This window comes from Musca vetustissima, unplaced genomic scaffold (genome assembly GCF_032173495.1).
Source record: "Musca vetustissima isolate MV318-11 ecotype Yass unplaced genomic scaffold, APGP_CSIRO_Mvet_v1 utg58267, whole genome shotgun sequence".
Lineage (NCBI taxonomy): Eukaryota > Metazoa > Arthropoda > Insecta > Diptera > Muscidae > Musca > Musca vetustissima.
The window spans coordinates 91,176-103,857 of record NW_026873136.1 but is presented as its reverse complement, the minus strand read 5'-3'; positions in this window follow the sequence as shown (position 1 = coordinate 103,857).

Sequence of the window (12,682 nt, the reverse complement as noted above, 5' to 3'; positions counted from 1 at the left end):
ATATTTCCGCCCTCCAGTGTGGTAATAGGTTACTAAATAATTTCTGAATACGTAAGCACCTACGGCAATATAATTGGTATCAATTTAAAGGTCAATCACTTCTCGGGTCTATGCTCTTCAGGGGTAAATATATACGCTATAGAATACAAATTTCGTAATTTTTCACACAAAAGATAGGGTCCATTTGACCCGCTAAATATTGACCGATCTTTATCAAAACAGGCATGCTTATTCTTTGGCCCGATCCCCTTCTCCATGCAAAAATTCGCGATGTTTGGGCCATAATTGCGGCCTCTGGAGCGACCAGAAAATTGGACAAAAATAAAGTCATCCCCTAAATATTAACCGATCTTTTCCAAAAACAATATAGGTCTTCATTGACCAGAACCCATCCTACATGCAAAATTTCGTGAAGATTGGTCCATAACTTTGGCCTGTATCGTGTTTACAAATTATAATGGACAGACGGACGGACGGACGGACACACATGTCTAGATCGACTCAGCTAGTCGAGATATGACGATCAGTATACTTAAAGGTGGGTCTAGGACCAATATTTCGCGGCGTTACAAACATTTGGGGCTGCACAAAGCTATAATACCCTGACAACATAGTTGTGTAGGGTATAAATATCCGATAACTGAAATAGCTTTTGGAGTCAAATATTGCAATTTCCTTTGAAATCACTCCGTATAACTGAAAATCGTGAGAATGAAGAATAATGACAGAATATTTTGCATTGAGGAATACACATCATCAAAGTCATCCTAACATATACTTTTTCTGCAATTAATGATTTTTCCGTCATATGGAACGTGTGTGTTAATTTTGACGTCGAAGAACCTTAAGTTCGTTCGGCCAAACTTTTAAAACCATTTGGAAAATTCGAAACAAACTCCGATCCACATTTCTATATTTCATATACAATAACAAAGATGCACCAAAATATGTTATTGAATGTACCGTTCAAAGGGGAAATGTCAAAACGAGGTCCACATAGAATTAAACAAAATGAGAAGATCGTCCACTTTCAACTATTTTAAGTTATTTTTTAAAGCCTTCAAGATAGTAACAAAATTTTAAATACAACAATTTGAATCAATAATGAAAAAAAACCTTGCGCATAAAAAATATAGTTCATAATAAAAATCTTTTAAGCAGTGAACATGTCAATCAGTTTTCATTTCTATCGTCTAATTTATAGATATAAAATATTAATTATTCCTAATTCCTAAAACTGAAAAAATTTTCGCGTATGGGTAGTTTGGATAACTGAAATTATTTTCAGTTAACCGAACTCCGCTTAAGTGAAAACATCGGATAACTGAAACAAACATCCAAATTTTTTTTCCGATATTTTTACGGCGTGATCTTTTGTAAAGTCCTATTTTGCCTTATTCGGAATCTTCACTGTCATCGCTATTGTTTCGGAACAGGCCTTTGTATAAGATTTAATCGATACACACCGCTTTTAACAGTCCAAAGTGGATTAGCCAGATGTGTATATCACCTTTAATTATTCAATCAGACCCATTATTGCCGTTTCACTCCGATGGAGGTTTATCTGAATGGCTTATTAGCAGCTCTATAATTTTTTGTTGTTGGGTGTTTCCACACACTACTTTTTGTGGCTTCTTCCTCATCTTGAAGTAGACATCTTAGTGCGCCCTACCCTGAGTATTGGCCAGCCATTCCATTCAAGCCTACAATAATGAGAGTCCTTTCCACGTTCTTCCTCAACTATTAAAAATGTCTGTCTTTCGGGTCTCAAATTGTAGCATTATTATTGACCGCAACCGGCATCCCCTTATGGGTTCTTTTTTTAGTTTACTGGACGCATTAATCTCGTCGATCTCTGCATAGCAGTGCTCATCTCATCCTTCTCCTCCTCCTTACCAATAGTTTCTGCCCTCTTTCTCCAATACAGCTCTGCCGCCCTGGATTGTCCCAGATTACTCTTAGCCAACAAAAAGCTCTTATTTCTCTTTGCGGGTTTGACATCCGTCTGCCCTTCCGTAGACCTAATCATTTTCGCCGCTTCCGAGTAAGTGGGCTAGGCTAGGCTTATATTTTGGGCATCAGACTGATTTGCGCTATTGTTTCTTTGGTTCATCCTGGCCGTTGTGTCCCAGATATCTGCTTCTTTCTAGTCGATAACTTAGCAACGTCGTTTTTATACCCTGCACCATAGTATGGAGGGTATATTAATTTTGTCATTCCGTTTGTATATATATTCTTGATCAGCCGATCTAGCCATGTCCGTCCGTTCGTCTGTCCATCCGTCCGTCCGTCTATTGTAATCACGCTATCTTCTGAAGGAATTGAGATAGGGAGCTGAAATTTTGCATAGGTTTGACTTTTGTCTGCAGGCAGGTCAAGTTCGAAGATGGGATATATCGGTCCTCGTTTAGGCATAGCTCCCATATAACAGTACCCCCCCAATTATCTGTATTTTTGGGTTTTTGAGCGCGTTTTTCAACCAAATACGCTGAAATTTGGTATATTGAGTTCTTATTGGGTACTAAATGTCTCCACAAAAAATTATAAATATAGGTCCACTTTTTCTGGCAGCCCCCATATAACGGTACCGCATAATTTTCAGTATTTTGGGTGTTTTGTTCGTACTTTTCCACCGAATTGGCTGTAATTTAGTATTTTGATTTCTTATTAGGTACCAAATCTCTCCACAAAAAATTATAAATATAGGTCAATTTTTTGGATATCCCCCATGTAAGGGTACACCCAATTTTCGGTATTTTGGGGTTCTTGAGTGCATTTTTCTACCGAATGCGTTGGAATTTGGTATTTTGTAGTCGTATATGGTAACAAAACTCCCTACCAAAAATATTTAATATTCGCCCCCTTTTTGGGGTCGTCCCTCATAACCCCATTTTTATATTAAAATAGTTATATGATTTGTTCCGTGTTTGGGTTTGGTTCTAAGACTCTGTTGTAATCATTTCATCTGCGGAAGATACGAAAAAAACTAGAACATAAGGTTCGATAATTAACCTTAGATATATTGATATATATGAACTGTAACCCGCATTTAGGCCCAGCCCCTGTGTGGGAGGTAGCAGAAGGAGTGGACCGATATTCCCCATTTTCGAGCTTGAACTAATATTGGATGAAATAATAAAATGGGCAAAGTTTAGATGAAATCAAAATTTTTTGAAACAAATTTGGTCCAAAGATACATGGGGTCGGTTTGTATAAATGTCGGTATAGGTACACTTTTTGGTATGTTCCCTATATTTTTATTTCAAGTAGCTGTCAGTAGTAACAGAAGGAGTGGACCGATATTCCCCATCTTCGAAAATGAACTAAGTGTGGAAGAAATCAAAATTTTCTGAAACGGATTTGGTCCAAAGAAACATGGGATCTAGAACCAATATTTCGATGAGGCACATTTTCACTGTATCAAATTGTATACACCCCCATTAGTCATAAGCTGAAATTTGTATTTGGTGTACATTATGATTTACATAATCGGTTTATAACCAGTAAGGAAAGTAGTAAAGTCGGACGGTGCCGACTATATGAAACCCTTCACCACTATGGGTATATTAAACATTATTATTAACATGAAATTGAATGAAATAAAATATGTGATATTTATGTAAATGTGCATCTACCTAGATCTATCCATAAAGTATGTAAATCGAGTTCAAACAAATATAAATAGGTCATCCGTTGGGCTATGTTTGTAATTCTAGAAAACGCAACTGCGTAATTCTATGCTCAATTTTGTAAGTTGTGCAAAAATTGATGTCAAACTGACTAACAATTTACTTGAAATCAGGCGAAAATATATATGGAAGCTCTATCCAAATATTAAGCGATTTCAAAAAGAACTTGTCACAGGTTAGGTTATACTAATTTCAGAACGAAATCTGGACCGATTTTCTCGAAACTTGGCAGACATCACTCTAGGCTCAATTCAGTACGTTATGCCAAATTTCGTGCAAATCGAAGGATATATAGGGACTTTAGTGCACCAATTATATGAAATCGGACGAAACTATATATGGGAGCTATATCTAAATCAGAACCGATTTTCACGAAACTTGGCAGACATCATTCTAGGCTCAATTCAGTACGTTACGCCAAATTTCGTGCAAATCGAAAGATATATAGGGACTTTGGGGCACCATTTACATGAAATCGGACGAAACTATATATAGGAGCTATATCTAAATCTGGACCGATTTTCTCGAAACTTGACAGACATCACTCTAGGCTTAATTCAGTACGTTATGCCAAATTTCGTCCAAATCGAAGGATATATAGGGACTTTGGTGCACCATTTATATGAAATCGGACGAAACTATATATGGGAGCTATATCTAAATCTGGACCGATTTTCTCGAAACTTGGCAGACATCACTCTAGGCTCAATTCAGTACGTTATGCCAAATTTCGTACAAATCTAAAGATATATAGGGACTTTGGGGCACCATTTACATGAAATCGGACGAAACTATATATGGTAGCTATATCTAAATCTGGACCGATTTTCTCGAAACTTGGCAGACATCACTCTAGGCTCAATTCAGTACGTTATGCCAAATTTCGTACAAATCTAAAGATATATAGGGACTTTGGGGCACCATTTACATGAAATCGGACGAAACTATATATGGTAGCTATATCTAAATCTGGACCGATTTTCTCGAAACTTGGCATACATCATTATAGACCTAAATGATTAGGCTGTACCAAATTTCGTGCAAATCGAAAGATATATAGGGACCGTTTACATTAAATCGGTAAAATATATATATAAAATATATAAAATATATATCTAAATCTGAACCGATTTTTCCCAATTTCAATAGGGTTCGTCCTTGGGCCGAATAAGTGACCTATGCCAAATTGCATCCAATTCGGATCATAAATGCGACCTGTACTTTGTTTACAATTTAACATGCACAGACAGACAGACAGACGGACGGACGGACATGCATAAATCGACTTAGAAAGTGATTCTATGCATATTCTCAAAAGGAACCATGTGTCTATCTCGTTTCCTTTTGCCTGTTACAAACATATGCACAAAGACATAATACCCTGTACCACAGTGTGGTGAAGGGTATAAAAATGTCGGTATAGGTCCACCTTTTGTTATGTTACCAATATTTTAATTTCAAGTATCTGTCAATAAATCTATGGTGGAGGGTAGCAAAAGTTCGGCCCGGTCGAACTTAACGCTTTTTCACTTGTTCACTTCTTCCATCATCTTATCATTCTTTTCGCTCATCCGGCATTTTAGGACGGTAATGTTGGTCTTCCTCTCTTATTCGGACTTGGAATTTGAGTCTGAATTCCCACCTCTCTCGGAAGTTTGGGTCGATATTCTCAAACTCAGATAAATTGTTGCCTGTTGGTTTGACTACAGATGCAACCACGTGTGGTATCTGTTTTATGAGAATACCCCCCTTGTCAGTTTTAGTCTAAACTAAATACACATTTTAAAAACACCCCTTAACTGACAAATATTTCAAATTTGATATATATTCTTAACTGATCTTCAGCATCGTTGTATAAACATGTACACAAACTATTAACATAGTTAATTATAACCCTCATTCTATTTAGATTTTCTTTACCACCTTACAAAAACAATAGAAAATCAAGATTACCATAAAAGTTCTTAGGTAAACACACAACTAACACTTCCCCTTGACAAAATAAATCCAAAAATTCATTTTAACTACAAACATGCTGATAGTGTAAAGGTATAAAGGATGTTGGCGGTGGTGTTGATTATAAAAGCAGTAAAAATGTCCCCCTCAAACCAAACAAGGCCCAGACAATCATAAAACAATATCTTTAAGAACTTTAAGTTACTTCTAGTCCCGCATCTCATTCTCCTCCTCAATCATTAACATTTGTAATCACATCTCAACGCAATTGAAATTTTTGAGAAGGGGAAAAACGAAATCTAGATGATGATGATGAGATGTAGCCGTCAAGTTTTATGTAGTTGTTCTTGTTCCTTCATACAAGCAACAACTACAACACAAAATGTCATCTTAGATTTCGACTGTATGGCGGTGGCAGTGACTGACTGCACTTAACTACAAAGTTTGAGTGATTTTGAGTATCACAGTCATTTAGACAAATCCTCGCTGATAGTGATAACGCTTGTTGCGCTTGCTCTGGTTACACGCAGGCGACAGACAGAAAAACGCTTGCTTACTTACACACAATGACGGTTGTTTACTTTTTCTTGGGGAGGTGGTAAAAATTGGTGGTGTGCCAGCGCAAAGACAACATGGCAATTGGGTATGCCATGAAGGGTACAACGGTGGTTTTAGTCTTAGTAAGTTTCGTTTCTTTGTATGAAAAGTCTCCACCATATTTTGCGTGCATCTTTCAATGGTTTGTTATTTGTTCTTAGACATTGTGCACAGTACAAAAGAAACTGTCAATTAGTCTTTTTGTGTTGACATTTCTCTATCAAATGGGTCATCTTTATGTGAAGACGGTGAACAGTTTTGGGGGTTGTTATGATACAAGGTGTATATTTGGAAATATTCCCAAGGTTCAAATTAATTTCAGGCGTTACAACATATTGCGGCTACACAAAGTTATAATACCCTTCTGTAGGGAATAATAATTGACCCAAAGGTAGTCCCATATAACTGTACACCCAATATTCGGTATTTTGGACAAGTTTCAACAGAATTGGCTGTGAGTTGGAAATCTCATTAGTGCTAAATCTCACTACCAAATTATTAATATTATCCCATGTTTCGGTATTTTGAGGATTTTGGACAAAATTTGCAATCAAATTGACTGTAATTAGGTACTTTGGGTTACATATATCAATCACATCCTTGTACTAAAATTATTTATATTGACCCATCTTTGCGGGTACCCCACATCTCCGTACTAAAAATGATTTATATTGGCCCAAGCCTGTATTTTTTGGACACGTTTTAAAACCGAATTGGATGTAATTTGGTATTTTGTATTTTATATTGGCTGTCAAATTTCATTATCAATATCGATCCCCGTTTTGGTATAGTCTCATATAACGGTATATAGTCCCACTATTAGGTATTTTGAGATTTTAAATCATATTTTTCTCAAGTCTACACTTACAGTCCATTTTTTTACAATTTTCCCCTCATTAAAATACATAAAAATAAAAAAACTACACATTAATAACGAGCTAACTAGTTAACTACCTATCCGTTCAGAGCCAAGTCTGCGTTCGGCATTCCTGCAAAATTAATACGGCTATGCTGGTTAATTTTGAGTGGCACAAGGTCAACAGTTAATGTTGGAAAGGACCATTCAGAGCCTTTCAATATCGAACGAAGATTCAGACAAGGTGGCAGTTTGTCGTGTGACCTGTTTAAAATCTTGCTGGAAACGATCATACGAAAGCAAATCTTCTGTAGGAAGATTGAACACCCAATGAGCACCCAAAATATCAAATTAGAACCAATTCGATTGGAAAACGTGCCCAAAATACCGAATATTGGATGTAACGTTATATGGAGGCTACTCCGAAACTTTGGCCAATATCGATCATTTTTGGTAGGGAGATTTTGTACCCAATGAATATAAAATTACAGTCAATTCTTGTGAAAATTGTGCCCAAACTTACCAAAATTCCGAATATTGGGGCTGACCTTAAAAAGTGGACCCATATTGATAATTTTTTGTAGGAAGGTGTACTACTCCATAAGTACCTAAAATTCTACATTACAGTCGCTTCGGCTGAAAATCGTGTCTACAATCCTCAAAATAAAAAGTGGACTTAGAGTAGACATGTGATGAATTGGACTTAGCACCTTTACTCATCAATACAAAACAACAATAAGAAATGAGATAACTGTACTTCTATATTTTTAAATCGATGTATTTTGCCTAATTATACATTCCTGTATCAAAGTCTCAATTTCTAGAAAAATGGACTTATTGGACTTTACTAGTTAAGCCAGCGATATGTTACTTGCCTACGCCGACAACATCAACATAATGGGTCGAACATTGGAAGCGGTAACAGCCACCTTTAAAAGAATTAATTCTATTCTCGGACATCGACATAGTCCGACGGTTCGAACTGCAGCGACTAGGTCATGTTGTGAGAATGGATGAGGTTTCCCCCACTCAAACGGCATATAAAAGCTACTTAAGTGATGGTTCATGCAGAAGGGGAAGGCCACGATTCCGATGGAAAGATCAAGTAGAAGACAACATCTCGAAGTAGGTCTTTCAAATTGGATGAAATGCGCAAAAGACCAAAGCGCTTGACAATCTTTTTTAAGATCGGTTTATTGAACAACCGTTCTGCCACAAGCCAGCTAAGTAAGTATCCGAAACCACTACCTTACTTTATTCCTACATGACAAGACTGATCCCAATTCAAATTTCAAGAATCAAGCTCTGTGGTGCATTTTCGCACAAATTTTGAACGAACTTTGTGTTCACATTATCAGGGGCCATAAGTCCAAATTTCAGATCGAAAACGAATGTTCTGAGGTACTTTTCTTACATTTCACGATAATCAGAACATAAATCCCCAAAAAATTAGGGACGAAATTGTGCTCACACTATTATTAGAAGAACACTGTTATTTAACGGCCTTTTGAAATTTGTCTTCATCTGTTCATCAATCCTCAAAATATTCGTCAGTTCGTTCGTTCTCTCGTTCCCTACACCCTTCCTCGCTCCCTCTTATAATCCTTTTAACAAAATCCTCTTTCTTCTGTAAACTAGTTTCAAACAGTGTTCAGTAAGAAATAATCTTTTGTTTGCAACGGCATTCATCTTTCACCAAAATACTTCATTTGAATGTGAATATGTAGTTATGTACGTTTGTATGTGTATGTATGCATGTTTCTATATCAGTGCCCTTCATTCCCACAGCTTAGGATTTTGTCTTGGTTTTAGGTTGACTAGTTTTGTGGCGTTGTACTTGTTTTTGCTTTGTCTTTTGTCATATTGTGTCATAGTTTAGCTTTAGTTTCATTCATTCATCTATTGTTGTTGTTATGTTTTTGTTGTTGTCGGTGACGTCTTTTGACGACAGTCCTTGCACCAGTCCTGGCATAGTTGGTGAACCCTTTTAAGTAGTGTTAACTCCAGACATAGACTTCAACAGCTTAGACATGACTGGTGGCTGGCAGTAGTGGTTTTCCTTCTAGCTTGGCTTTGCTGCTCTTCTAGGTGGTGTTAGTGTTGGTGCCGGTGGTGGTGTTGTTGTCATTTTGGCTGACACAAAAGATTTTTCATGTCTTTTGTTAAGTGATGGATTAGTGCGATGACATGATGCTGTTCTTTCACCAGAGTTTTCGGAGTACATCATAATATTTTGTTTATGTTTTTCTCTCATCTGCTGGTGGTGGTTGTTGCATCTGTTGTTTTTAACCTAATTGGAGGTAAATTAAATGAAATGCATGAAATGACTTTAAAATGGGAGTGCAAAGGTAGTCGGTAGGGTTGTTTTTTAATTAAATTAAGATTGACATATAGAGAAGACCTGAGGAGCTAAGACAATAACAGATTTATTCACAGTTTCTCATTGAGGTAATGTAATTGAAAATGAAATATAAGCAGAGAAAGTGTATGTAACCTAACATGAAAAAAAATCATTAGATAATTTGTCATCCATTATTGAAGTTGACACCTAAGCTCGACACTGTTTGGAAATGATTACTGTCACTGTTTTCAAATACAGGGTAATTTATGGAGGGCATTTATTAACGTTCATGACTTTCTCTAAACAAATTACAGGTTTTGTTATTTGTGTAATTTTTATACCCTCCACCATAGGGTATATTGATTTTGTCATTCCATTTGTAACTCATCGAAATATTCATTTCCGACCCAATAAAGTATATATATTCTTAATCAGGGTAAAATTCTAAGACGATCTAGCCATGTCCGTCCGCCCGTCCGTCCGTCTGTTGTAATCGCCAGAAGGAATTGAGATAGGATGCTGAAATTTTGCATAGGTTTGTCTTTTTGCTGCAGGCAGGTCAAGTTCGAAGATATATCGGTCCACGTTTAGGCATAGATCCCATATAACCGTCCCCCTATTTTCGGTATTTAAAATTATTAATATTCGCCCTCTTTTGGGGGGTAGCCCCCCCTTAGAACGTAAGGTTCGATAATGAACTTTAGCCGCATTTAGACCTAACCTCTGTGCAGAGGTTCCAGAAGGAGTGGACCGATATTCCCCTTCTTCGAATTTGAATTAAGTTTGGAAGAAGTAATAAGATGTGAAAGTTTGGATGAAATCTAAATTTTCTGAAACGGATTTGGTCCAAAGAGCCACATTTTCACCGTGTTATATATTATCCATTAAAAATTATAATTATAATTATGTTATAATTATCCATTAAAAATTTCTGAAATTTGTATTATGGTTTACATAATGTCGGTATAGGTCCACTTTTTGGTATGTTCCCTATATTTTCATTTCAAGTATCTGTCATAATACCTATGGTGGAGGGTAACCAAAGTTCAGCACGGCCGAACTTAACGCTTTTTCACTTATTAAACATTCACAAAAAATCGGACGAAACTATATATGGGAGCTATATCTAAATCTGAACCGATTTTACCAAAACTTCGCAGACATCAATCTAGACCTAATTCAGTACCCTGTGCAAAATTTTGTCCCAATCGGAAAAACTATATATGGACGAAACTACATATGGAAGATATATCTAAATCTAAACCGATTCCAAAAAAAAAAAAAAAAAATTCGCATACATAAGTATGTACCTGATTCAGTGCGCTGTGCAAAATTTTGTCCCAATCGGACAAATAATGGGAGTTTGGTGCATCATTTACCTATATCTATATCTAAATCTGAACCGATTTTAACAAAACTTCGCGGACATGAGTCTGGACCTAATTCAGTACTTTGTGCAGAATTTTGTCCCAATCGGACAAATATTGGGAGTTTGGTGCATCATTCTGAACCGATTTTACCAAAACTTCACAGACATCAATCTGGACCTAATTCAGTACCCTGTGCAAAATGTTGTCCCAATCGGAAAAAATATATATGGACGAAACTACATATGGAAGCTATATCTAAATCTAAACCGATTCGGACGAAGCTATATATGGGAGATATATCTAAATCTGAACCGATTTTTCCAATTTCAATAGGGTTCGTCCTTGGGCCAAATAAGTGAACTGTGCCAAATTTCATCTAAATCGGATCACAAAAATACATGGACGGACATGCGTAAGAAAGTGGTTCTTTGCATATTCTCAAAAGCAACCATGGTTCTATCTCGATTCCTTTTGCATGTTACAAACATATGCACAAAGGCATAATACCCTGTACCACAGTGTGGTGATGGGTATAAAAATGGGTATCTAGGGAGGATTGTGAAAATAGAGGACTTCTATGAGAGAGGCATTATTATGCCATTTAAAAAGCCTATAATTTATATAAAAATAATGGATTTCTTTTTCCCCAAACCTTATATTAAATTTCACCTAAATTGGTTGAAACACGTGCTCGAGCTCCCCGAAATATCGAATATTGGGCTGTAGCGTTATATGAAGGCTTCCCTAAAACGTAGACTAATATTGATCATTGTCACTCCATGAGAATCACAAAAATCAACTTAAAGCCAATTCGGCTGAAATCGATCCCAACATAGGAAGACTACCCGGAAACATGGGCTAATGTTGATCATTTTTGGTAAGGACATTTTATTCTCAATGGGGATCCAAAATATTAGAATGCAACAAAAATTGGTTGAAACGCGTGCTCAAGTTCCCCAAAATATCGAACTTTGGAATTTAGCGTTATCTATATGGCGGCTTCCTCAAAAGGTCGACTAATATTGATAATTTTTAGAGAAAGATTCTCTACCACTCCACAACCCATAATACCAAATTCGATTGAAAAATGTGCCCAAAAACCCCAAACACGCTTAAATCAACATAGACTTTTAATCTGATCAACAACACTTTATGGGGTCTCCGCTGAATATTTCGATGTTTTGCAAACGGTATGACAAATTTAATAAACACTCCCCCTATGGTGGAGATTATAATAAATAACCAACTCACTTAATCAATTTAGAGTTAAGTGTCATTATTTTGAGATAGAGAAAAAACTGTCCCAATCCTAGTATCAATGAAAACTGTTATACATACTTCTGCAGAGCCATCTATTGTGTTCCATAGGTACTACCATTAGTGGCTGGTAAATTGACTCGTGCCTAGTATAGACACACGCCATTTAAACCTTTACCTAATATATTTTATTGGTTCTATGCGAAATGAATAAGCATATAATAACGACAATAACGATGTGTATTTATTAAACCTATATCCGGTGTATGTCCAAACTATGTAAGCATAACAAGAGTTGTTATGTGGCCCCGTCAATAGATGGCGCTTGGGTTTTGTGTTTTGTCTAACTCATTATACCCTTCACCTATCTATGGTACAGGGTATTATGTCTTTGTGCATATGTTTGTAACAGGCAAAAGGAAACGAGATAGACACATGGTTCCTTTTGAGAATATGCATAGAATCACTTTATGCATGTCCGTCCGTCCGTGTGTCCGTCCGTCCGTCTGTAGATGTTAAATCGTAAACAAAGTACAGGTCGAATTTATGATCCGATTTGAATGAAATTTGGCACAGGTCACTTATTTGGCCCAAGGACGAACCCTATTGAAATTGG